At 37.9% G+C, this 26,027-nt stretch overlaps 1 long non-coding RNA gene and 1 pseudogene across 1 annotated transcript in view; both read right to left on the reverse strand.

Annotated features, from left to right (window-relative positions):
- Window positions 1-1,579: 1,579 nt before the first annotated feature.
- Window positions 1,580-2,598, reverse strand: LOC108399040 (carboxypeptidase M pseudogene; annotated as a pseudogene).
- Window positions 2,599-6,671: 4,073 nt separating this feature from the next.
- The window catches only part of LOC140845780 (uncharacterized), a 149,453-nt gene continuing 130,097 nt past the window's right edge, over window positions 6,672-26,027 (reverse strand). The window contains exon 3 of the long non-coding RNA XR_012124667.1: window positions 6,672-9,062. This is a non-coding gene — a long non-coding RNA (uncharacterized lncRNA). The remainder of the gene's footprint in view (window positions 9,063-26,027) is intronic.

A 26,027-nucleotide genomic window follows, 5' to 3' on the forward strand; every position in this document is an offset into this window, starting at 1 on the left:
CATAATACTTTTACTAAGAACCTTAGGATCAATGCAAAGCCCAGTAAAAGCACTGCATTTGAATATATTTCTTGACACATACTGAAAATACTCTACCCTCACTGTTACTACTGAGCCAGAGATTGCCAAAGCACAGCGCGTTGTTTCATAAAATGACAGAAGCTCTACAGAGTTTCTGGGAGAGCCGAGGAGTAGCAGGTCATTGGAATGATTTGTTTGTTCGTTTATTCATTTCCTACTATGCACGAGGTTCTAAGGATGTAAAAATGAAATTTTCAAACAAATTAAATAGATAGTGGCCTTAAAGAGTTCATACTCTACTAGAGAAAATATTACACATGGAAATAGAAGATTACATAGTGTAAACCCAATGATAGAGGCAACCCATTTAACGTGGAGGGAAAAAGAGGAAGGGACCCCTAGATTGATTGGGAGGCTGTGGTGGGATGGGATAATGGTCAGAAAAGGCTTCCTAGAGGAGTTGATGCCTGAACTTAGTTCTAAAGGAAGAATGAGAAAAAAAATGCAGAGGGGTCAGTACGGCGTTCCCAGCATAGGACACAAACAGCACGTTATGTGTGTAAGAACTACAAGCAGTTGATTATTGATATGTGTTTTGATTAGACACCCTTCCTCAGTGCTGTGTGGAGGATGAATTTGAAGAGGAGCTGGGAGCAAGAGACAGTAAAGCTCCTGGAGTGGTACCGGTGAGCTCTGATGGTCCGAATTTGGCAGTGTTAGTAGCCTTGGAGAGGGATTAGAATCACTCTGTGTTTATAATCAACAGCAGTGACTGAATGTATGGAAAAAAGGAAGAGGAGGGAGCATCAGGACGACTACCAGGTGTCTGATTTGATGGTGCCAGTAGTTGAGACAGAGAACTAGGAAGAGCAGCTTCCAGAAGAAAGGTATGTTCAGTTCTGACATGATTTGTCTGAGGTACCTGTGGGTCACATCCAGGTGGGATTGTACAGTGAGAAGCTGGATGTGAGTCTGAAGCTCAGGCAAAAGCTAAAATTACACATTTGGAGGTCCTCATCGTAACAGAGGACTGTGACATCGAAGGGCAAAAAGGCAGGACATTTCACTGACCTTTTGTTTGGGGCTTTGTAGATATTACCTCATCATCCCATCAGGTCCACATTTTTTGGGGCCACTGAAACATGATTGCCATTGGCTCTCATATTTCCTTAAAATATTTGCAGAACTAAATAGTCGAAGTCCTATCATCATTTCTCCCTGTGCTGAGAACTAATTATACATGTCACTTACTATCTGATCACTTACATCACTGATGGCAAGGTCTTGTAATATAATAAGTGATCAGTGATGTTCATCTTCTGGCTCTCTGTATACAAAATTAGCTCCTTTGTTTAAAGCAAGAACTTCTTTTCTTTTCACGTTTAACTTAGAAATCTGTAAGACAACTTCAACATGAAGTTTAAGGAGGGGCAGTACTTGATAGGTGTCTTGCATTCATCATCAGACTGAATCATTCCTTTAGTTATCATCACACATTAGTTGTTGCAGGATTTGTTAACGACCCTTTGTGTTCTTAGGGAAGGACCATGGGATTTATTCAGGTGGGGTTCCAAGACAGAGTTAGAGTAGCAGTAACCTGACATGAGTGATCCCTGATTTCAGGTGGTGATGGACATTGAGTTTCACATTTTGCTTTATTTGAAAATATGCAAAAAAGACTCACTAAAATTAAGAACAAAATAGGCTTTGTTTCAACTTAGCGGTTTGCCAAATCTACTACATAAAGGATTCATAGGACAAGAAGGATTTGATACTGTGATAGATTGTAATTGCCCTCTAAATAGAAGTTAAATATCCTTTTTATGAGCACTAAATTTCTGGGATTTTTTTTGAATAGTTATCTTTATAAGGTATGGATGGTATACAGGGACTGTAATATTTATTTTATAGGACCCAGGCAAGAGAAGATAATACTCTCTAAATTTGTTGATTCTATAGGGGAAGATACATTTTCTGTCTTAGACATCTACAATTACATTGGGTAAAACACTGAGCACAGATGTAGTTGTAATCTTTCATTCCACCATTAAGTGGATACCAAAAGTATCCATTGATAATTCCTTACAATAGTCCATATTTTCACACTTATTTCCTTTCTTCATGTTGACATTTCTTGAAGTGTAAGTATGTGCACGATATTGAAAACATATCATTGGGTTAAGCTACAGTAGTGTAATGTCCCAGTTACTGGAACACCACTGTCAAAAGAGTAACTGTCCACCAGGGCACCACAGTGGAGACTTGCAAAGAGGGTAAATCACTCTTGTTTTCAGCCACTCCATGACTGCTGTAGTTTCAGGCTGCCTTGCTATACTGTTAATTCAAAAGCATTGGGGAAACTTCTACTCAGGTCATAGTGGTTATCATTTTCCTTCCCTTCACTGTACAAGCAAGTTTTCAGACAGCTTCAAATGCATTTGGGTTCACTGAGGGCATGATGTGTATTCGGGTACCATTGATTAGATTTGTGATTTCAAGGTCTTTTCCAGCACTGGTTAGGAGATGTTCAATTAAATGGAGCAGCAGTTTCTGCCCTACAGTCTCATATCCATGCATGTTGACCATGTATTTAAAGTCTGGGATCCTGATTCAGTGTTCCATTGGTGAGTGACCCACAGCAAGAGTGCACAGGTTTCTGTCTTTCACAGATTTACTAGTACTGTATAAGTAAGTGATGGAACTGTAGTGTTGGGCAATATTCTTCAAAATGCCTCTATCTTTTCCCGGTGGGGTAGCCAAAATCCAGCGTGTCTACCAGAGGCAGCAACAGCCTTAGCCAGGGGCATGGAAGTCCATGTTTCCAGGCCAGGGCAGCACCACCCTCCTGCCACAGCCCAGCCGGGCATGGCCCTATAGCCCAGCCAGGGGGGCAGGCATCTCACCTTAGATTTTAAATTGAGTCATTTGTTACTATATTAGCTGATGAACACATCTTAAAAATCAGTTTCTTACTTAGCTCATTTACCTTAACAATTTAAAATATTAAGTTCGATCACATACACACAAATACTGACCTGTCAAGTTTGCATAATACCTCTTTATATTTACACATTTAACTATTTCTACTGCAGTAATCTTTATATACATATTCCACCAGCAATAATATACAAAGAGCTACATGTTGTTCTTTCCCAGGTCTTAGTTTATTTCAAGAGTAATGGGGACAACTGGTCTATGTATTCAAGGCACCATCTCTACATATGAATGACCTATAAAACCTCTAGGAAATAGAATCCATTTAACAGACTATAGTTAATCAGAGTTGTTTTGATACTTACTTCTGGGACACAGACAAATCATAAGAGACAGTGTGCAAATAAGAATAATCAGTTTGACTAAACAGTCTTGACTCATAGGAGTATAAACATGGAACAATTTTATTTTCTCAATAACTTCTATGAACTCTTATCTGTTATTCATCTCTTACCCCTTTTCGGCTGAATGGCAGTCATCTTTAGTGATAGCTCAGTCTGACCTTATACATTTTTTTCTGTCAACTTCAGTTATTAAAGGTGTCATTCCATTTCTTAAGGCTCAGTCTTCTTCACTTTAAGACTATCACCATGATTGTTTAACTCCAGCCAAACTTTTGCATTATTTCCCAGAAGCATAGAAAATCCGTATGTCTTTGTCATGCTTCTTCTGCACTTGGTGTCTTACCTGTGTTATATGTTTCTAGTCCCTTTCTCTATGTCCTGGGAGAGGCCAGGATATTAGCTCAACAATTTTCATATGGGAGACAGCCACCCACTAATCCTTAAGTTCACACATGAGGGAGAACGGTTGACAATTTTATAAGAATGATCTGTCTCTTCCAAGAGCAAAAAAGGGAGTGAAGTCAGCATGATGCTGGCAGGAGTCCTTCTTTCCTTCTCTCCCCTTCAAGTAACAACCAAATGGACATCCATAATCAAAACAAAAGTGCCTCTACACAGCATTCCAGGACAGCTAAGTGATCCATCCATGTATGTACCCAAAGTGGGTGGATTGGCCCTTGGAGGAGATTGAAGAATGAGGGGATTGGTGGTGGAGCTGGCAGTGGCAGAGGTGGTGGCGGCAGGGAAGGCAGCGGCAGGTCTAGCACAGGACACACCCTTTCTGACAGAGGCAGTGGGTGAAGGCAGTGAGTGGTGGTTTGCCTGGCTGTGTATAACTGGAGGACCACAGTGACTGCAGAGGGAGAGGAAAACCAAGTAGGCAGACAAAGAGAATCAAGGAAGAGTGCCTCCTGCTGTCTGCCCAAGATTCTTTCAAGAGGACCACCCACAGACCCCTGACACTCCTCCACTCAAGCATCTACTTACTGACTAGGGACTCATAAAGCCCCAAGTGTTTAGTACACATCTTCCTATACACTTTGCCACCACCTTTTTTATCCCTCTGGCTGTTATTTTTTTTTTTTTAATACATGCCCTCAACCTTAGCAGCATTCAGCTCTGGTAAGAGAAACCAAAGACTTATGTTATATTGCCCATTTCTGGAAAACAAAAAGGAGGGCTTCTCATTGCCAACCTGTTGAACTATTGGAATCAAAGTAAATAAAGTCTTGCCTAAGCAAGACAGACATTTGCTTATTTCAAATGTGGTTATTTTTCTTCAAATACCATAAAAAACCATGGTACCACAGTATTACAAAAAGGAAATGAAAATTTTCCAGAAGTTGAACCCACAGACATGGAATAATTCAACCTAACAGGTAAAGAATTTTAAAAAATCTGTTATGAAGAAATTCAACAAGCTACAAGAAAACTTAGAAAGGTAATGCAATGATCTCAGGAAGAAAATTAACAGAAGAGGTACTTTACCAAAGAGATTAAAATTGTAAAAAAGAACCAAACAAATCTAAAGAACTCAAAAAATGAGATGAAGAGTGCCTTAGAATGCATTGGAAATAGGTCAAATGGAAGAGAGAATTAGCGAGCTGGAAGATAGGAATCTAGAAATGATTCAGGTGAAGAAGAACAAAGATTTTTAAAAAGTGAGAGCTATCAAACTCTATTAGAGAAAAAGCAAAAAACATGAGAACAATGGGTTTTCCAGGAAAATAAGAGATGTGGAAGGGAGCAGAAAGCTTATTTAATAAATAATAGGTGAGAACTTCCCAAACTTGGAGAAGGAACTAAATGTACAAGTCCACAAAGCTAACTGACACTTTGTTATCTCAACACAAAAAAGACTTTCTCCATGACGCCTCATATTAAAACTGTCAAAAATCAATGAAAAAGGAAAAAATTTAAAGGCAGCCATGAGAAAAAAGACAGTAACTTACAAAGGAACGCCCATTAGGCTATCAGCAGTTCTCAGGAGAAATTCTATAGACCAGGAGAGAGTAGAATGACATATTCAAAACACTGAAAGATGAAAACTGACATCCAAGAATAACCTCTCCAGCAATGTTATCCTTTAGCTATGTAGGAAGAATAAAGGCTTTTACAGACAAAAACTAAGGGAGTTCATCACTTCTAGACCTGCTTTTTAGGAAATGTTGAAAAGAACTCTTCAAGATGAAACAAAAAGATGAATGTACATAAAACTGATTAAGATGATGAGCAGTCAGAATTAGAAAATTGTAATTATTTTTTAGAAGAGTATATTAAACTTTTCATTATAGCATAAAAGTTAAAGGGAAAGAGCATTCAAAATAACTATAGCTACTGCAACTTGGCAATGAAATCACAGCATAAAAAGAGATAATATGTGACATCAAAAATATCAAAGGGGAAGGGAAAAAGGATAGAATCTTAATGGGCAAATGATGATAAATTCCCATCAACAGAAAAGGTCTATTTAATCTATGAAATGTTTTATATAAACTTCATGTAACAACAAAGGAAAAGTATAGAGCAGAGATATATAAAAAGGGGTGGGGAGACTGCGCAAATTGCCATGGAAAACCACTAACTTACAAAAATAGAAACAATGGAGAAACAAAATAAACTGTCACTTTTCTGATAGAAGCAAAGATAAAATAGCAATACTTAATTTTACCTATCAATAGTTATCCTATCTAACTATTAAGCTCAATCAGTCAAAAGGCAGAGTGACTAGGTGGATAAAAAACAAGACCCAACTGTATGCTGCCATCAAGAAGCTCATCTCAGGTATAAAGACAAACACATAAGCCCAGCGTGAGAGGATAGAAGATGATATCATAAAAATACAGAAACAAAAGAAGGAAGGTAGAGACATATTTATACCACACAAAATAATCTTCAAGCCAAAAAAGAATAACAGGAGAAAAAATGTCATTATATAAAGATAAAGGGGTCAGTACATCAAGAAAGTGTAACTATCATAAATATATCCTCACAAATACTTGAGCACGGAAATATATTAAGCAATAATGTTCACAATGCAATGATAATATATTATAGGTAGCATTTAAGGCTATCTAGGGATCAATACACATTCAGTTCTCATAGAGATTACATATATTTTTATTAAAGCATATCAGTAAAATCACGATAGCAAAAACACACAAGAAAAATTTTCAGTAAATGTTAAAATCAAAGCTCTATTTTATTAATTACCATGCTCCATATGTTCCAGTTAAGTGAAGCTTTGCTGTATTATATTGTGTAGGGAATTAAAAAGCAATGGGTATCATCACTAAATGCCAAATGCTCCTGCTGTAATGCATAAAGGTCCCCAGAACATCTTTCTGAACAAATTAGATTTACTGGTCCTACTCATATCCAACAAGGTGATATTAGAAAGAAGTAAACTGATGCTTAACAACCCCCTTCTCCAGCTCCACTTCAGAAAATAATTAGCTTTGTATATCATAATGGTATGACTTGGCTTACACTGTCCTTGACTAGGGATATGATAGGAGAGGTTGCAATAGTCAGAAGAGAGCACCTGTGTTACAGAAGCACTGCAGGTGAAAGCTTGTGCTCTTAATGAAAGAAGATGAAGCTGGGAGGTGCTAAAAGTTTGAGCTTTCCCAAAAGATGAGGAGGAAATGAATGGAATAATTTCTTTAGCTGGATTTTCAGCAGTTTTTTCTTGAATTTCTAATGGTCTTTGCATTGTATAATCAACTGTCTTGTTATTTTATACATAAGGGTTCTGACAGTTTCAGATTTATACTTCTATCTTTAAAAATATCTATTTTGAAATTTTTGTGTTTAATATAAGCAACCTAATATTTGTGCTGCCATTCCTCTTCCCTCTCTCTCTCTCTCTCGCCCCTTGCCATTTCCCCATTCTCTTCCCCTCTTCCTCTCTCTCTCTGCCTAGTCTTTTGCCTATCACTATATGTTAAATTTTTCATTTTGTTTGTTTTTCATGAGTTTTTCATAAACAGTGTATGTGAGTGTTTTAACTGGTTAGCTACCTAATGTATAACATTAATGTTGTGCCCAAAGTCATGAATCCCAGAAGACCACCAAGGAGCCAACACCGATGCAAAAGCAAAGAGCCTTTATTCGAGCTAGCTAGAGCTCAATCTCTCACCTACACCAATGCAGTGGTAAGATGCCAGAGAAAGAGAGCGAGTTTCAATACCACAAAGGTTTTATGGGGTTCTAGGGCAGTTGGTGGGGTGATGGTCATGGCTCTGGCTGATTGGCTGGATCTAGGGGTAGTTGGTGGGGTGATAGGTCATGGCTCTGGTCAATTGGCAGGGTCTAAGGGTGGTGGGTGAGCTCCTTGCTGACTGGAGAGGAGAGAGACCAAGCTCCGATTGGGTGAAATAGGATATGGGTCCCGATTGGCTGAGGTAGGATCTGGGTCCCAATTGGCTGAAATAGAATCTGGGAGCTTGCCCTTTCAGTTGCTTTGAGGACTCCCCATCTGTGAACTGTTCTATATGTAAGGTTGAAGGCACTGGGGGGAGGAGTGAGCACATCAGACACTGATGACGTGCCAAAGTCCCCGGCTGCTGCCCCCTCCCAACCTGAAAACTGTGCCTTAGGCTAGCCAATCCTCCCGCTGCTATAAATCTAAGCTCTCCCTCCCCCTACCTTCTTTAAAAACTTGCTGCCTGCCCTGCTGGGTGTGACTTCCCCAGCCTCCATTTCTGTAGACTAAGGAACCTTGCCCCGGGCATTCAAATAAACTGCCTGGCCCTTTGTTGTCTCTCTTCACCTGCTTATTTCTGCTAGAATTTATTTTACACTCTATACAATAAATTCTTATTAATATAATTTTACTAAACTGGGATTTTTTTTAACTGTTTCTAGATTTCAACATCTCCATGGCTTTCTTCTCCCTTTTTTCAGAACTCTGGTCTCGTGGATCCACTGCACAGATTTTTTTATCTTTTCCACTCTTATTTGTCATCTCTATAATTTTGCCTAAGTGTTTCAAGATATGTTTGAACTTGATATTTTAGCCCTCTTAATTAGAGCTCAAAATTAATCATCTTTCCTTTGAGTTATTTTATTTAGCTACAGGGAATTGTTTTAGGTTCCAAAAAATCCTTTTAACTCTACACTTGGTTATTATTCACTGAAGTGATTCTAATATTTTTTTAGATTCAGGCTTTCTTGTATCTCCCACATGATTTTATTTCACTGAATGTCTATAGTTTGTCCTAGTTAAATATCCTCACTCCAGCAGATGGAACTTTAATGTGTTGCCTTTTGTCTCTGTAGATGCACAGGTCTTGTTGGGTTTAATTGGTGGCCATCTGCCAGGTTTCAGGTGAAGTGTTTTCTACTGCTAGGGATTGCTAGTGGAGATGCAGCAGACTACCGTTCTCTGCTGAGGTACTTCAGCAAGCCCCATGGTTCCTTTGTCCCTTGTTCTCTCAGCAGTTGGGCAATGAGGACATCAGCTTCCCACTTCCATCTTGGTCTCTTGGGAGCCAAACAGATAAGACATTTCCATGTAAGAAGTGTGGGGTGAGTCAGCTTTCACAGTGAGCCATGATCTTACTGGGCCAAACACTCAATTTTCTGTCCTCTCTTCTAGAGCACCATCAAAGATTATCTTCAGCTGATGGTATAGTGCTCAAACTACTCTTTTTCTTCTCCTTTCCTTCTTCTTTTTGATTGTTTGTTCTGAAATTTTACCTTAAAAGAAAAAGACAAAACATAAAGACTCTTTTGGGACTTAAACCGTTTACATATCCATAAGGAAAGAATTCTTAGCACTATATACCTTCTTCATAGTTACTTTCCCAGTACAAATTTCATGAATCTTAATTTCCAACTGTGAACAAGTTACAGGAGAGTTCCAGTTTCCAGTTAAAGTGAGGATACTTGGACAGGGTTAAAAATGGCAACATGAGAAGGGAGACAAAGACCTCCTAAAATCACATGTAATATGAAAATATAATTAAAACAACTAACCCTGAAAGAGCAACAGGAAAGAAGACAGTGCCAGACTGCATAAACCTGAAGGGAAGAACAGACCTCATGGAACAGGGTAATGTACCAAAGTTGTGACCTGGCGGGACCCAAGCCCTTCCCCCAGACAAGCTCACAGGCAAGAGGAAGAGAAACAGAGCAGGTAGGGAGTGGAGATCTAGGACTACTGAACACCTACCCCTGGAGATCTTCTCTGAGAGCACGAAACTACATTGCATGGTGCTCTGGTGATTAGTGGGGTTGGAAAGCTAAGACAGAGAGACTGAGATTACAGCTGCTTGTGGAAAACAGGGATTCATATTTGGCTGATTTGGACGGGCAGTCTGAGAGACTTCCTAAAAGCAAGAGGGCTGCTAAAGGAGCAAGGATTGCACAGAGCTTACTGATCAGAAGAAAGGACAGATAGACAATATTGTCTGGGTGCACTCTGCCCAGCAGTTTGGGAACCTTAACAATCTTCATGCTCTCCATTCCCCTGGATGGCTACATACCTCCAAGGCCACCCACTGTGATATACACAGTGTTCCTACAGGAAAGCTGGCACCTGGCTTGCAAACTGGCAAACCCTACCCTGGTGTCAGGCCAGCTAGAAGGAATCCCTGCCTACAGCAGCTACAAATGCAAAGCATAGATGCTAACACCTGTGTGTTTAGCCCACTGGTTCCAGCAGTGGAGACAGGCATAGCACATAGAAGCAGGAACCAGAAATTTCCTCCCCTCAGGCACAAGCACCACTCACCTGCAACCCCTGATATCACTCCAGGGGCTGAGCAGCTCCAGAGACTAGGGCATCTGGGCACTAGAGGTTGCCACATACAAATATGAAATGTCAAAGGAACCTGGTTCAAAGCAAAGTCTCAACACCAGAAAATGGATTGAGTTAGAATGAACTAATAAATCCTCCTGAAAGAGATTTCAAAATAAAAATCATATACATGCTCCTGGAGGAACAGAAAAATATTCAAAAACTCAGCAATGAATTTAGGACGAAGATCCAATTATTGAGGAACACAATGGAGAGTATTAAAAGCAGATTAGATATGGTGAAAGAGACAATAAATGAAATAGTAATTAGAGAAAAGGAATACAAAGAAGATGAAGCACAGAGAGAAAAAAGGATCTCTAGGAATGAAAGAATATTGAGAGAACTGTGTGACCAATGCAAACAGAACAATATTCATTCTAAAGGGATACCATAAGAAGAGAAAAAAAGGGATATAAAGTGTCTTTGAGGAATTAATTGCTGAAACTTCACCAATTTGGGGAAGGAGAGAGTCTCTCTGGACATGGAGATGCACAGAGATCACAACGCACAATGGATCCAAGGAAGACAATACCAAGACATATAATAATTAAAATGGCAAATGTCAAGGATAAGGACAGACTATTAAAAGCAGCTGGAGAGAGAAATAAGATCACATAAAAGGAAAACCCATCAGGCCATCATCAGACTTCTTAGCAGAAACCTTACAGGCCAGAAGGGAATGAAATGATTTATCTAATGAAATGAAATGGAAGGGCCTCTAAACAAGAATACTCTATCCAGCAAAAATATCACTTAAATTTGAAGGAGAGATTAAACAATTTGGAATTAAGTAAAAGCTGAGAGAATTAATCTCCCACAAAGCAGCTATATAATGTATTGTGGAGGAACTGTTATAGATGGAAGTGCTCTCAAAGTTAAATAGCTGTCACCAAACGAAATAAAAAGGGATAGACAAAGAGTACAGAATATGATCACTAATATACAAAAAATGGAGGTAGGAAGAAAAAGGAAGGAGGAAAAAAACAGAACCTTTAGATTATGTTTGTAAGAGCACACCAACTGAGTTAATTTAGACTCTCAAATAGTAAGGAAGTTACTCTTGAACCTTTGGTAACCATGACTTTAAAACCTGCAATGGCAATAAGTACATACCTATTGATAATCACTCTGTATGTAAATGGTCTGAATGCACCAAACAAAAGACATAAGGCACTGAATGGATAAAAAAACAAGAGAGACTCACTTCAAACCAAAAGACATAAACAGAGTAAAAGTGAAGGAATGGAAAATGATATTTCATGCAACCAATAAGGAGAAAAAAGCAAGGTTTGCAGTACTTGTATCAGACAAAATAGATTTTAAAACAAAGAAAGTCACAAGAGACAAAGAAGGACATTACATAATGATAAACGAGTCAATCCAAAAAGAGGATATAACCATTATAAACATCTATGTACACAACACAGCAGGACCAACATATGTGAAACAAATACTAACAGAATTAAAAGGGGAAATAGAATGCAATGTGGAGACTTCAACACTCCACTCAGTTCAAAAGACAGATCACACAGACAGAAAGTACACAAGGAGACAGAGGCACTGAACAACACATTAGAACAGATGGACCTTACAGACATCTACAGAACTCTCTACCCAAAAGCAGTAGGATACACATTCTTCTCAAGTGGACATGGAACACTTTCAGGAACAGATCATATACTAGGACACAAAAAGAGCCTTGGTAAATTCAAAAAGGTTGAAATAGTACCAACCAGCTTCTCAGACCACAAAGGTATGAAACAAGAAATAAATTATGTGAAGTAAATGATAAAGCCCAAGAATACATGGAGGCTTCACAACATGCTCCTAAATAACCACTGGATCAATGACCAAATAAAAACAGAGATCAAGCAATGTATGTATACAAATGACAACACTAATTCTACACACAAAATGTGTGGGATACAGCAAAGGCTGTGCCAAGAGGAAAGTATATTTCAATACAGGTTAACCTCAGGAAAGAACAATCCCATAAAACTGTCTAAACTCACAAATAATGAAAATAGAAAAAGAAGAACAAATGAGGCCCAAAGTCACTAGAAGGAGGGACATAATAAAGACTACAACAGAAATTTACAAAATTGAAAAGAATAAAACAATAGAAAGAATTAATGAAGCAAGAGCTGTTTGTTTGAGAAAATGAACAAAAGAGATAGACCCCTAGCCAGACTTATCAAGAAAAACAGAGAGTCCATACAAATAAACAGAATCAAAAATGAGAATGGAAAAATCAGTATGGACACCACAGAACTACAAAGAATTATTAGAGAATACTATAAAAAATTATATGCAAACAAACTGGATAACCTAGAAGAAATCGACAATTTTCTTGGAAAATACAACCTTCAAAGGCTGACCCATAAAGCAACAGAAAATCCAAACAGACCAATTACTAGCAATGAAATAGAAATGGTAACTAAAAACCTACCTAAGAACAAAACCCCTAGGACCAGGGAGCTTCACTGCTGAATTTCATCACACATTTAGTAAAGACCTAATACCACTCTCCTTACAGTTATCTAAAAAGTAGAAGAGGAGGGAATACCTCCAAATTCATTCTATGAGGCCAGCATCACTCTAATACCAAAACTAGGCAGACACCACAAAAAGAAAATTACACACCAATATCCCTGATGAACATAGATGCAAAATACTCAACAAAATATTAGTAAACCGAATTCAAAAATACATCAAAAAGACCATCCAGCATCATCAAGTAGGATTTACTTCAGGGATGCAAGGATTGTACAATATTCTAAAATCCATCAACATCATTCACCATATCAACTAAAAGAAGGACAAAAACCACATGATCATTTAAAGATATTGACAAAGCATTTGACAAAATTCAACAACCATTCATGATAAAATCTCTCAACAAAATGGGTATAGAGGGCAAGTACCTCAACATAATAAAGGCTATATAAGACAAACCCACAGCCAACATCATACTTAACAGCAAGAAGCTGAAAGCTTTTCACCTAAAATTGGGAACAAGACAAGGATGCCCACTCTCCCCACTTTTATTCAACATAGTATGGGAAGTCCTTGTCATGGCAATTAGAAAACACAAAGAAATAAAAGGCATCTAGATTGGTAAAGAAGAAGTTAAATTCACACTTTTTGTAGATGCCATGATATTGTACATAAAAACACCCTAAAGAATCCACTCCAAAACTATTAGATCTAATATCTGAATTCAGCAAAGTTACAAGACACAAAATCAATACACAGAAATCTGTTCATTCCTATGCATTAATGATGAACTAGAAGAAAGAGAAATCAGGAAAACAATTCCATTCACTATTGCATCAAAAAGAATAAAATACCTAGGAATAAACCTAACCAAGGAAGTGAGAGACCTATACCCTGAAAACTACAAGACACTCGTGAGAAGAATTAAAGAAGATACCAGTAAATGGAAACACATCCCATGCTCATGGATACAAAGAATTAATATTTTCAAAATGGCCATCCTGCCTAAAGCAATTGACCAATTCAATGCAACCCTTATCAAAATACTAACAGCATTCTTCAACAAACTAGAGAAAATATTTCTAAAATTCTTATGGAACCACAAAAGACCCTGAATAGCCAAAGAAACCTTGGGAATGGCACAAGAACAGAACCATAGACCAATGGAACAGACTAGAGAGCCCAGATATAAACCCAATCATATATGGTCATTAAAAAATATATGATAAAGGAGGCATGGACATACAATGGAGAAATGACAGCCTCTTCAAGAACTGGTGTTGGCAAAACTAGACAGATACATGCAAGAGAATGAAACTGGATTATTGTCTAACCCCATACACAAAAGTAAACTTGAAATGGATCAAAGACCTGACTGTAAGTCATGAAACCATAAAACTCTTAGAAAAAAACATAGGCAAAAATATCCTTAATATAAACATGAGGAACATGTTTCTGAATGCATCTCCTCAGGCAAGGCAAACAAAAGCAAAAATGAACACCTGGGACTATACAACTAAAAAACTTCTGTACAGCAAAGGACACCATCAACAGAACAAAAGGCATCCTACAGTTTGGGAGAATATATTTGTAAAGGACATATCTGACAAGGGGTTAACATCCAAACTATATAAAGAACTCTCACACCTCAACACCCAAAAAGCAAATAACCCAATTATGGGTGGAGGATATGAGCAGATAATTCTCAAAAGAAGAAATTCAGATGGCCAACAGGCACATGAAAAGATGCTCCACATCACTAATCATCAGGGAAATGCAAACAAAAACCACAATGAGATATTACCTCACACTAGTTAGGATCACCAGTATTGAAAAGACTAGAACAGGAATTGAGAAAGGGGAACCTTCCTACACTGCTGGTGGGAATGTAAGCTAGTTCAACCATTGTGGAAAGCAATATGGAAGTTCCTCAAAAAACAAAAAATAGAAATACCATTTGACCCAGGAATTATACTCCTAGAGTTTACCCAAAGAATACAGGTTCTCAGATTCAAAAAGACATATGCACCCCTATGTTTATTGAAGCACTATTTACAATAGCCAACATGTGGAAGTAACCTAATTATCCATCAGTAGATGAATGGATAAAGATGGTGTGGTACATGTACACAATGGAATACTATTCAGCCATAAGAAAGAAACAAATCCTACCATTTGCAACAACATGGATGGAGCTGGAGGATATTATGCTTAGTAAAATAAGCCATGTGGAGAAAGTCAAGTACCAAATGATTTCCCTCATTTGTGGAGTATAACAACAAAGCAAAACTGAAGGAACAAAATAGCAAGAGACTCACAGACTCCAAGAAGGAACTAGCAGGTGCCAAGGGGGAGAGTTGTGGGAGGGTGGGTGGGGAGGGAGGTTGAAGGGGATTTCCGGGTATTATGATTGACACACATGGTGTCGGGGGGATCATGGGGAAGAAACTGCAGGACAGAGAAGGCAAATACTGACTCCTGGCATCTTACTACACTGTTGAGCAGTGACTGCATTGGGGTCGGGGGGAACACGATAACATGGCTGAATGTAGTAACCACATTGTTTTTTCATGTGAAGCCTTCAAAAGAGTGTATATCAATAATACCTTAATAAAACAAATAGGGAAAAAAATTAAAAAATAAAGGGAGGCTGCATGTTTGTAATGTGAAAGCTTCCTTTAGACTGTCCAAACTCCTGAGATATTTACCTTACTAATTAATAACTTTATTAGTATTGAATAAGTTTCTGGCTAACAATTTTAGTTTAGTTTTTTTTTCCCACCATTTGAGTATTTTTGCTGACACACATGCTTTCAAAGGGACAATGTGTTCTTTTCAGGACTTCAAATCATATCTTGGATATGGCAAGACCCAGCAAGCAAAACACCTACAAAGTTGTAATTTCCTCATAACTGCTTAAAAGTGGTTTGAGTATGAAAAATTAAAATCACTCTGGGGAATTTTTTTCATAATTTCAAATTATTTTAGAGACAAGTTTCAAATAATGTCTAAAGAGGGTTGAAAATTCAATGCTAATTTCCTTCCACAAACAACAAGCAAAGAAGTGAGTGAACAGGGAGAATTGAAAGGGTCCTAACAATTCCCTCCCCCCAAAAATTAAGATCATATTTACATCAACAACAAGAACAAAACAATGGGGGAGAAATCCAGCTGATGGTTTATTACATGTTTGAACCTCCCTATTTCTTTCATCCAGAAAGAGCACAAGTCTAGAGGGAAATTATTATTCAAAGCTCTACTTTCATTAAAAGCCTGTGACAGCTGAAACAAAAAAAGTTGTAATATAGGTCAAAACACAGGGAAGCATTTTTTTATCAGGCTGGCCCAAGGTAGAGTTACCTTTCTATGGGATTCACTCCAAGATAAGAATGATAAATTATTAGAAATAATCACTTCCTTCATGCCTCGAAATTGATTAGTATAGATGATTATAGAGAAAAGTGTCCATATATTTCATTCTGAGATTTTATGTTCACTTCTAAACAGAATGTTCCTTAGCCTTATTTTGATCACCTCATTTCACAAAGGCTTGTGTATTTATGATAGTGTAATTAATGTGAAAGAGTGCTATTTGTTCTGGTAGTTAACCGTACCTTTTGAATGAAACCTGCTGATCTAGATTACATGGCTAAGTGACAGGTAAAGCACCCCAAGTGCTGAATTTGAAACTTAAACAGAAACCAAACATGAACTATTTACTAATGTAACAAGTGTTTATTTAGCAGCTACTCTGACCTAGACAGTGCTGAACATTAGCAATTCAAAACATTACTCCTTTCAGTGAATATCACCACTGTCTGCTCTAAAGGTTAAGTTACAGGTAGTACAAATTCAAGTATATATCTGCAGCTTCACCATTCTAAACATATTCCTATATTTAAAAACAGTGAGTGGGAATAACATCTTTTGGTAAAATCTTTTAGCCTTAGAATAATTTTTGAGTAATAGAAGAGCATCAAAGCTAGTCAGAGTTCTCATCCCCTCTGTCTAGCTTCCCCTGTTACCTAACCTTTTAGCTAACCAACCACACTTCATTTTTCAAAAGCAAGAAATTAACATTTGTAGAAAGTAATAACTAAATATAGATTTTATTCAGACTTTTTCATTCAGGCTTTCTCTACCAGGATTTAATCCAGAATACTACATGACATCTAATCATCGCATCTCCTTAGCCTCCTCCAGTCTGTAACAATTTCTGTCTTTCTTTTTCATCATCTTCATGCTTTTGAGGATTATCAGTCTGGTGTTTTATAGCATGTTTATCAGTTTGGCTTCATGTGATTTAGTCACAATTACATGCCGTGGAGATGAGGTGGCCTTTTTCCACTGGATCAGAGAGCAGATGATTTCACCATGACTCCTAATGACAATCTTAATCTCAATCATTTGGTTAAAGTGGCATCTGTTTATTATTTTCCATATTTGGTGGAAATGAGTCACCAAGTCTGCCTATGTTCAAGGGGAGTTAAATTAAGCTCCAACTCTGGGAAGGGGAGTTACTTTAAAAAGTTTTTGATATTATGTTACCTTATAATAAGAAATTGCATACTTAGAAAGATATTTTTTTATTAATTTATTGTCTTTTTTAACAATTATAGGATTGGCTTGTGTTTTCAACAGAAAGGGAGGACTGGTAACCTATATCCTTTTCTTAAAAGCTTGGTTTAGTATTGGTGTCCCTAGCAAAGACAGGTTGGCTTTTGCTTTCTATATTACTGGAATGATCACAATATCTAATCTGTTTGATCAAATTACTAGACAGTCAATTAAGTAAAAACCCACAACTACCTATTGTTGCTATTGTGAGTTATCACATCAAAGCGCATAACATAAGATTTGTCTTCTCAACTTTCTCTTTTGAGAGTGAAGGAGAGCAATATTTATTATCATATAAAAACAACATGTGTGAGCTAGGACATATTTTTTCCCTATGAAAAGAATAACCACAGTCCTTCAGGAGAGGATTAAAGATGGTAGCATTAGAGGTGAGACACAGGCTTCCTCCTAAAGCCACATATAATATGAAAATATAATTAATACAACTAATCCTGAAAGAGCAACAGGAAAGAGTGCTGCACCAGACTGAATACACCTGGAAAAAAGAATAAACCTCATGGAACAGGGTAACATACCAAAGCCATGGCCCAGTGGGACCCAAGCCCTTCCCCCAACCCAGCTCAGCAGTGGGAGGAAGGGAAAGGAAGTGGGGAGGGAGTGGAGGCATGGGACTGATGAACATATAGCTCTGGAGATCTGCTCAGGGAGTACAAACATACATTTCATGGTGCTCTCATGATTGGGGGGGTTGGAAACCTAAGACAGGCAGAATACCTGGAGAGACTGAGAATCCAACCACTTGTGGAAAACTGAGATCCATCTCTGGCTGCTCTGGGACAAAATAAAGGTGGGCATTCTGATAGACTTCCTAACAGCAATAGGGCTGCTAAAGGGGCAAGGAATGCACACAGCTTACTGCTCAGGAGAAAGGACAGGTAGACAGAAATGTCCAGGTGCACTCTGCCCAGCAGGTTGGGAACTTTCACGATCTTCAGGTGCTCCAGCCCCCTGGCTGGCTATGCAGCTTCAAGGCCACCCACCATGATAGGCAGCCTGCTGCGCCTCCCTCATGGCCAGCACCACCTGGCTCACAACTGACCAATCCTAACCTGATGAAAGGCCAGCCAGAGGGAAGCCCCGCCTACAGCAGCTACAAATGCAAAGCATAGAGACATATTTGTGTGGTCGGCCCACTGGTCCTGGCAGTGGAGAAAGGCATAGCAGCCAGGAGGCAGAAAACAGCTGTTTACTCCCCCCGAGGCACAAACACCACTCCCCTGCAACTCCCGACTTTGCTCCAAGGGCTGAGCAGCTCCAGACAGTAGAGCTTCTGGGCACTAGAGGGCACCACATGCAAATATGAAATGTCAAAAGAACCAAGTACAAAGCAAAATTATGAATACACCAGGGAAAGAGTCAAATGAAATCGACCTCATGAATCTTCCTGAAAGAGATTTCAAAATAAAAATCATCAACATGCTCATAGAGGTACAGAAAAACATTCAAGAACTCAGGAACGAATTCTGCTCAGAGATCCAATCATTATAGAACACAGAAGTGAAACATACAATGGAAGATTTTGAAAGCAAATTAGATATGATGGAGAAGATGATAAATTAAATAGAAATTAGAGATGAGGAATACAAAGAAGCTGAGTCACAGAGAGAAAACAGGATCTCTAAGACTGAAAGAACATCGAGAGAACTGTATAATCAATCCAAATAGAACAATATTCCCATGATAGAGGTACCAGAAGAAGAAGAGAGAGGAAAAATGTTAGAAAGTGTCTTTGAGGAGGTAGTTGCTGAAAACTGCCCCAAACTGGGGAAGGACATAGCCTCTCAGGCCATGGAGATGCACAGATCTCCCATCACAAGGGATCCAAGGAAGACAACACTAAGACATATAGTAATTAAAATGGCAAAGACCAAGGATAAGGACAGACTATTAAAAGCAGCCAGAGAGAAAAATAAGATCACATACAAAGGAAAGCCCATCAGGCTAACACCAGACTTCTCAGCAGAAACTTTAGAAGACAGAGGGAGTGACATGATGTATTTAATGCAATGAAGCAGTAGTGCTTTGAACCAAGAATACTTAACCCAGCAAGATTATCATTTAAATCTGAAGGAGGGATAAAACAATTTCCAGATAAGCAAAAAGCTGAGAGAATTTAACTCCCACTAACCATCTCTACAGTGTACTTTGGAGGGACTGCTATAGATGGATGTGTTCCTAAAGTTTAATAGCTGTCACAAGAGGTAATAAAACCACAGTAAAGAAAATAGAACAGTTAATTACTAAGCAAATTCAAAATTAATTTAACTATCTCCAATATCAATCAGGGGATAGACAAAGAGTACAGAATATGATACCTAATACATAAAGAATGGAGGAGGAAGAAAAAGGAGGAGAAAAGAACAGAACCTTTAGCTTGTGTTTGTAATAGCATACTAAGTGAGTTAAGTTAGACTCTTAGATAGTAAGGAAGTTAAACTTGAACCTTTGGTAACCATGAATCTAAAGGCTGCAATGGCAATAAGTATATACCTATTGATAATCACCCTAATGTAAATGGACTGAATGCACCAATCAAAAGACACAGAGTCACTGAATGGATTAGAAAACAAGACCCATCTATATGCTACCTATAAGAGACTCAATTTAAACCCAAAGACATACACAGACTAAAAGTAAAGGGATGGAAAAAGATATTTCATGCAACTAATGGGGAGAAAAAAGCAGGAGTTGCAGTACATGTATAAAACAAAATAGATTTCAAAACAAAGAAAGTCACAAGAGACAAAGAAGGACATTACCTAATGATAAAGGGGTCAGTCCAACAAGACGTAACCATTAAAAATATAGATGTACCCAACACAGGAGCACCTACATATGTGAAACAAATACTAATAGAATTAAAAGGGGAAATAGAATGCAATGCATTCATTCTAGGAGACTTCAACACTCCACTCACTCCAAAGGACAGATCAACCAGACAGAAACAAAGTAAGGAGACAGAGGCTTAGAACAGATGGACCTTACAGAAATCTTCAGAACTCTACAAGCTAAGGCAGCAGAATACACATTCTTCTCGAGTGCACATGGAACATTTTCAAGAACAGATCATATTCTAAGCCACAAAAACAGCCTAAGTAAATTCAAAAAGATTGAAATTGCACCAACCAGTTTCTCAGACCACAAAGATATGAAACTAGAAATAAATTAAGCAAAGAAAATGAAAAATCCTGCAAACACATGGAAATTTCACAACATGCCCCTAAATAACCAATGGATCAATGACCAAACAAAAACAGAGATCAAGCAATATATGCAGACAAATGACAACAATACTTCAACACTGCAAAATCTGTGATATGCAGCGAAGGCCATGCTAAGAGGAAAGTGTACAGTTTATTGCAATACAGGCCTACCTCAGGAAAGAAGAAAAATCCCATAAAAAAGTCTAAGTTCACAATTTATGAAACTAGCAAAAGAAGAACAAATGAGGCCAGAAGTCACTAGAAGGAGGGAGATAATAAAGATTAGAGCAGATATATTAAAAATTGAGAAGAATAAAACAATAGACAGTATTAATGAAAGCAAGAGCTGGTTCTTTGAGGAAATAAACAAAATAGATAAACCCCTACTCAGACTTACTAAGAAAAAAAAGAGTCTAAGTACATAAACAGAATAAGAAATGAGAAAGAAAAAATCACTATGGACACCACAGAAATACAAAGAATTATTAGAGAATACTATGAAAAATTATATTCTAACAAAATGGATAATCTCTAAGAAATGGACAACTTTCTAGAAAAATACAACCTACCAAGGCTGACCCAGAAAGAAATAAAGAATCTGAACAGACCTATTACCAGCAAAGAAGTTGAATTGGTAATCAAAAAGCTACCTAAGAAGAAAACCCTGTACCAGATGGCTTCACTGCTGAATTTTATCAAACATTTAGTGAAGACATAATACCCCTCCTCCTTGAAGTTTTCCAAAAAGTAGAAGAGGAGGGAATACTTCCAAACTCTTTCTGTAAGGCCAGCATCACTCTAATACCAAAACCAGGCAAAGATACCACATACAAAAAAAATTACAGACCAATATCCCTGATGAACATAAATGAAAAAATATCCAACAAAACATTAGCAAATCGAATTGAAAAATACATCAAAAATATCATCCAGCATGATCAGTTAAGCTTTATTCCAGGGATGCAGGGATGGTACAACATTAGAAAATGCATCAACATAATCCACCACATCAACAAAATGAAGGACAAAAACCACATGATCATCTCCAAAAATGTTGATAAAGCATTCGACAAAATTCAACATTCATTCATAATAAGAACTCTCAACAAAATGGGTATAGAGGGCAGGCAAGGACCTCAACATAATAAAGGCTAAGTATGACAAACCCACAGCCAACACTATACTTCACAGTGAGAAGCTGAAAGCTTTTCCTTTAAGAACACGAACAAGAAAAGGATACTCACTATCCCCAATTTTATTCAACATAGTACTGGAGGTCCTAGCCATGGCAATCAGAAAACACAAAGAAATAAAAGGCATCCAGATTGGTAAAGAAGAAGTTAAACTGTCCCTGTTTGGAGATGACATGATATTGTACATAAAAAAACCCTAAAGAATCCACTACAAAACTTCTAGATTTAATATCCGAATTCAGCAAAGTTGCAGCATACAAAATTAGTACAGAGAAATCTTTTGCATTCCTATACACTAATGATGAACTAGCCCAAGAGAGATCAGGAAAACAATTCCATTCACAATTGCATTAAAAAGAATAAAATACCTAGGAATAAACCTAATCAAGGAAGTGAAAGACCTATACCCTGAAAACTACATGACACTCATGAGAGGAATTAAAGAAGATACCAATAAATGGAAACATTTTGTGCTCATGGACAGGAAGATTTAATATTGTCAAAATGGCCATCCTGCCTGAATCAATCTATAGATTCAATGCAATTCCTATCAAATTACCAACAGTATTCTTCAATGAACTGGAGCAAATCATTCTAAAATTTATATGGAACTGCAAAAGACCCTGAATAGCCAAAGCAATCCTGAGAAGCAAGAATAAAGCTGGGGGAATTGCGCTCTCCAACTTCAAGCTCTACTGGAAAGCCACAGTAATCAAGACAATTTGGTACTGGCACAAGAACAGACCCATAGACCAATGGAATAGACTAGAGAGCCCTGATATAAACCCAACCATATATGGTCAATTAATATACGATAAAGAAGCTATGGACATACAATGGGGAAATGACAGCCTCTTTAACAACTGGTGTTGGCAAAACTGGATAGCTACATGCAATAGAATGGAACTGGATTATTGTTTAACCCCATACACAAAAGTAAACTCAAAAAGAATCAAAGACCTGAATGTTAGTCATGAATCCATAAAACTTTTAGATGACAACATAGGCAAAACTCCTGAACACAAGCATGAGCAACTTCTTCCTGAACCCATCTCCTAAAGCAAGGGAAACAAAAGCAAGAATGAACACATGGGACTACATCAAACTAAAAAGCTTCTGTATGGCAAAGGACACCATTAGCAAACAAAAAGGCATCCTACGGTATGGGAAATATATTTGTAAATGACATATCCAAGAAGGGGTTAACATCCAAAATATATAAAGAACTCTCATGCCTCAAAACCCAAAAAGCAAATAACCCAATTAAAAAATGGGCAGAGGATATGAAGAGCCAGTTCTCCAAAGAAGAAATTCAGATGGCCAACAGACACATGAAAAGGTGCTCCACATCACTAATAATCAGGGAAATGCAAATTAAAACCACAATGAGATATCACCTCACACCAGTAAGGATGGCCAGCATCAAAAAGCTTAAGAACAACAAATGCTGGAAAGGATGAGGAGAAAGGGGAACCCTCCTACACTGTTGTTGGAAATTTAAGCTAGTTCAACCATTGTGGAGAGCAATATGGAGGTTCCTCAAAAAACTAAAAATAGAAATACCATTTGACCTGGGAATCCCACTCCTTGGAATTTACCCAAAGAATACAGGTTCTCGGATTTAAAAAGACATATGCACCCCTATGTTTATTGCAGCACTATTTATAATAGCCAAGATATGGAAGCAACCTAAGTGTCCATCAGTAGATGAATGGATAAAGACGATGTTGAATATATATACAATGTAATACTATTCAGCCATAAGAAAGAAACAAATCCTACCATTTGCAACAACATGAATGGAGCTGGAGGATATTATGCTCAGTGAAATTAGCCAGGTGAAGAAAGACAAGTGCTAAATGATTTCCCTCATTTGTGGAGTATAACTATGAAGCAAAACTGAAGGAACACAACAGCAGCAGACTCACAGACTGCAAGAAGGGACTTGCATTTACCAAAGGGGAGGGTTGTGGGTGGGTGGGTGGAGAGGGAGGGAGATGGGTATTGAGGGGTATTATGTTTAGTACACATGGTGTGAGGGTTCGTGAGGAAAACAGTGTAGCACAGAGAAGGCAAGTAGTGAATCTGTGGCATCTTACTACACTGATAGACAGTGACTGCAATGGGGTATGGGTGGGGACTCAATAATAAGGGTAAATGTAGCAATCACATTGCTTTTTCATGTGAAACCTTCATAAGAGTATATATCAATAATAACAATAAATAATTTAAAAAGAACAACCACATAATTGACTGAATAGCAAACTTTTCAAAAGGCTCTTTGAATCACTCAACGAAGAGCTGTGACTGTAAAGAGGAGTAATAGGTGCTCATGGGAGCAGGCTGGAAACATCTTGGCCGATTCAGGAGTCAGGGATGATTTCAAGGTACAGTGGGCCAAGGACCACCTGTGAGATATAAAAATAAATGCAGAGCAGTAGCCTCCAACTGCTATCTCCTAGGGCATGCCAGGCACATAGATGTGTTCTATTTGTCTATTGGTGCTCAAGAAGCATTGTATTCCTTTCTAATGTTCAATGACTGAACATTTTCACATAAAAATCCAAGTTCCTGACTTATTTTGAAAAAGTAAAAGATTTGTGATGCAGGCTGTCAGCCTACATGACTACAGCTAGTAGGAGCGAGGTGGCTGCTGCCCCCTTTTGTGTTTTCCAGGATGCACCCCTCCCAGAGCTTCCTTCACACTGACGCTCAGAGTTAGTGCCATTCTACCAACTCATAAGCTGCTGTATTAATTTTCCCAAATGGGTTCTGTGGAAAATTGTTCCTGATCTTCACCTGGTATTCATGTATGAATGTCTTTAAGAAAACAAAGCTTGAGGTGAATTTGGGTGTCTCTCTGACTCATTTCCCTCATAGACTTGATGTCAGCACTCATCCTGAGAAAATAGGACACTTCTTGTCTTTATTAGAGACTTGGCAGCCAACGGTTTGAGTTGTGTTTTATCTGTCCACTGAGGGAAAGATATTTTTCATCTCTACTTCTGTTCTCTAAAGCAATGCTTCGCTATGCTGAGTATTAGAATCACTTGGATAGCTTTCATAAAAATACTGATGCCTAAGTTAATTAAAAAATAATTAAATAAAATTATTTTGGAGTAAGGCATCAAACCTTAAAAACTTCCCAGTTTGAGCTAATATGAAGCTAGTATCAATATCCACTGATTTAGACTCCCTCTATATTTGGAAAAATGAAGACAATCCTTCAGAAAATTTATTTCTTCCCAGTCCCGCTACCTCTCCAAACAGGGCAGCCTTCTCATGTGCAGGCCTATGAGAGAGACCAAGAAATCACAGTAGTGGGTACCTGCACATTTTGACATCCCACAGCTTGTCCATTACACTTATTCCTTTCTCCACAGTAATTCCAGTGCCTGACCTGTATTTTCCTATTCCTCAGGTCATCCTGCCCATTTGCCATTCACATTGCAAACTCCTCATAAACTCTACATTCCTTTCTACATTGAATAATTCTAAATAATCCTCTTATCTATTTGATTTCTTACCCTAATCCCTACAATGACTTTTTATTGCCTGCCATAATAACAACACAAGGCACATTCAGCTTCCAAGTCCTAAATTAGATCTCTCAGCACTAACATATCTTATCTATAAACCTGACTTTCCTATGTAGGCAGAAACTCTGACCCACCTTTTAAACTCACGTTCTGTAAAAACTTTTGACTGTTGACTAATGCCTTAACTATTTTAAATATCTTCAAAAATTTAATCACTAAAACAATGTCTCCAGTAAATATTATCAAATTTCAATAATTTTGCATTTTAACCTATTTTTAAAGGCAGGATGGGCTCTTAAATTCAGAACCAGATAGAATAAACCATTGTTTAATGCCCTGGTCAAATACAAAGCAGCTGGCTTTTGCCATGTGGCCCTTGCTCTTTAATACATGAATAGATTCTTCCAGCCTCCAGATTCCCCAAAATATATGATCTATCTATGAAAGACATGGAATATAATTTTTCTTTTACCTCATACAGCTGGAGAATTATAGGGTCTAGCACAGGATTAACACCTCTGGTGGAGGTCATGCTTGAAAATTAAAATACCATTTTTCATTGTGCTGTGTTATGCATTGCTACTGAAGCTGCAGAGTTCTCATTACTTCTATTCAAAAACATTGTAAATTTTGTTAATGCCAGCATCCTGCCGTGAATGCCAATGTACTATTTGATATTTTTATACCCTGAATTTTTCTCTTTCTTAGAATAAAGGGCAAATGGATCAAGTCTTGACCTAGATGTTATGACCCCATCTAAGTATCCTTTCTTTAGAAAATGGTGTGTGCATATG

The sequence above is a fragment of the Manis javanica genome, chromosome 13 (genome assembly GCF_040802235.1).
Source record: "Manis javanica isolate MJ-LG chromosome 13, MJ_LKY, whole genome shotgun sequence".
NCBI classification, from domain to species: Eukaryota; Metazoa; Chordata; class Mammalia; order Pholidota; family Manidae; genus Manis; species Manis javanica.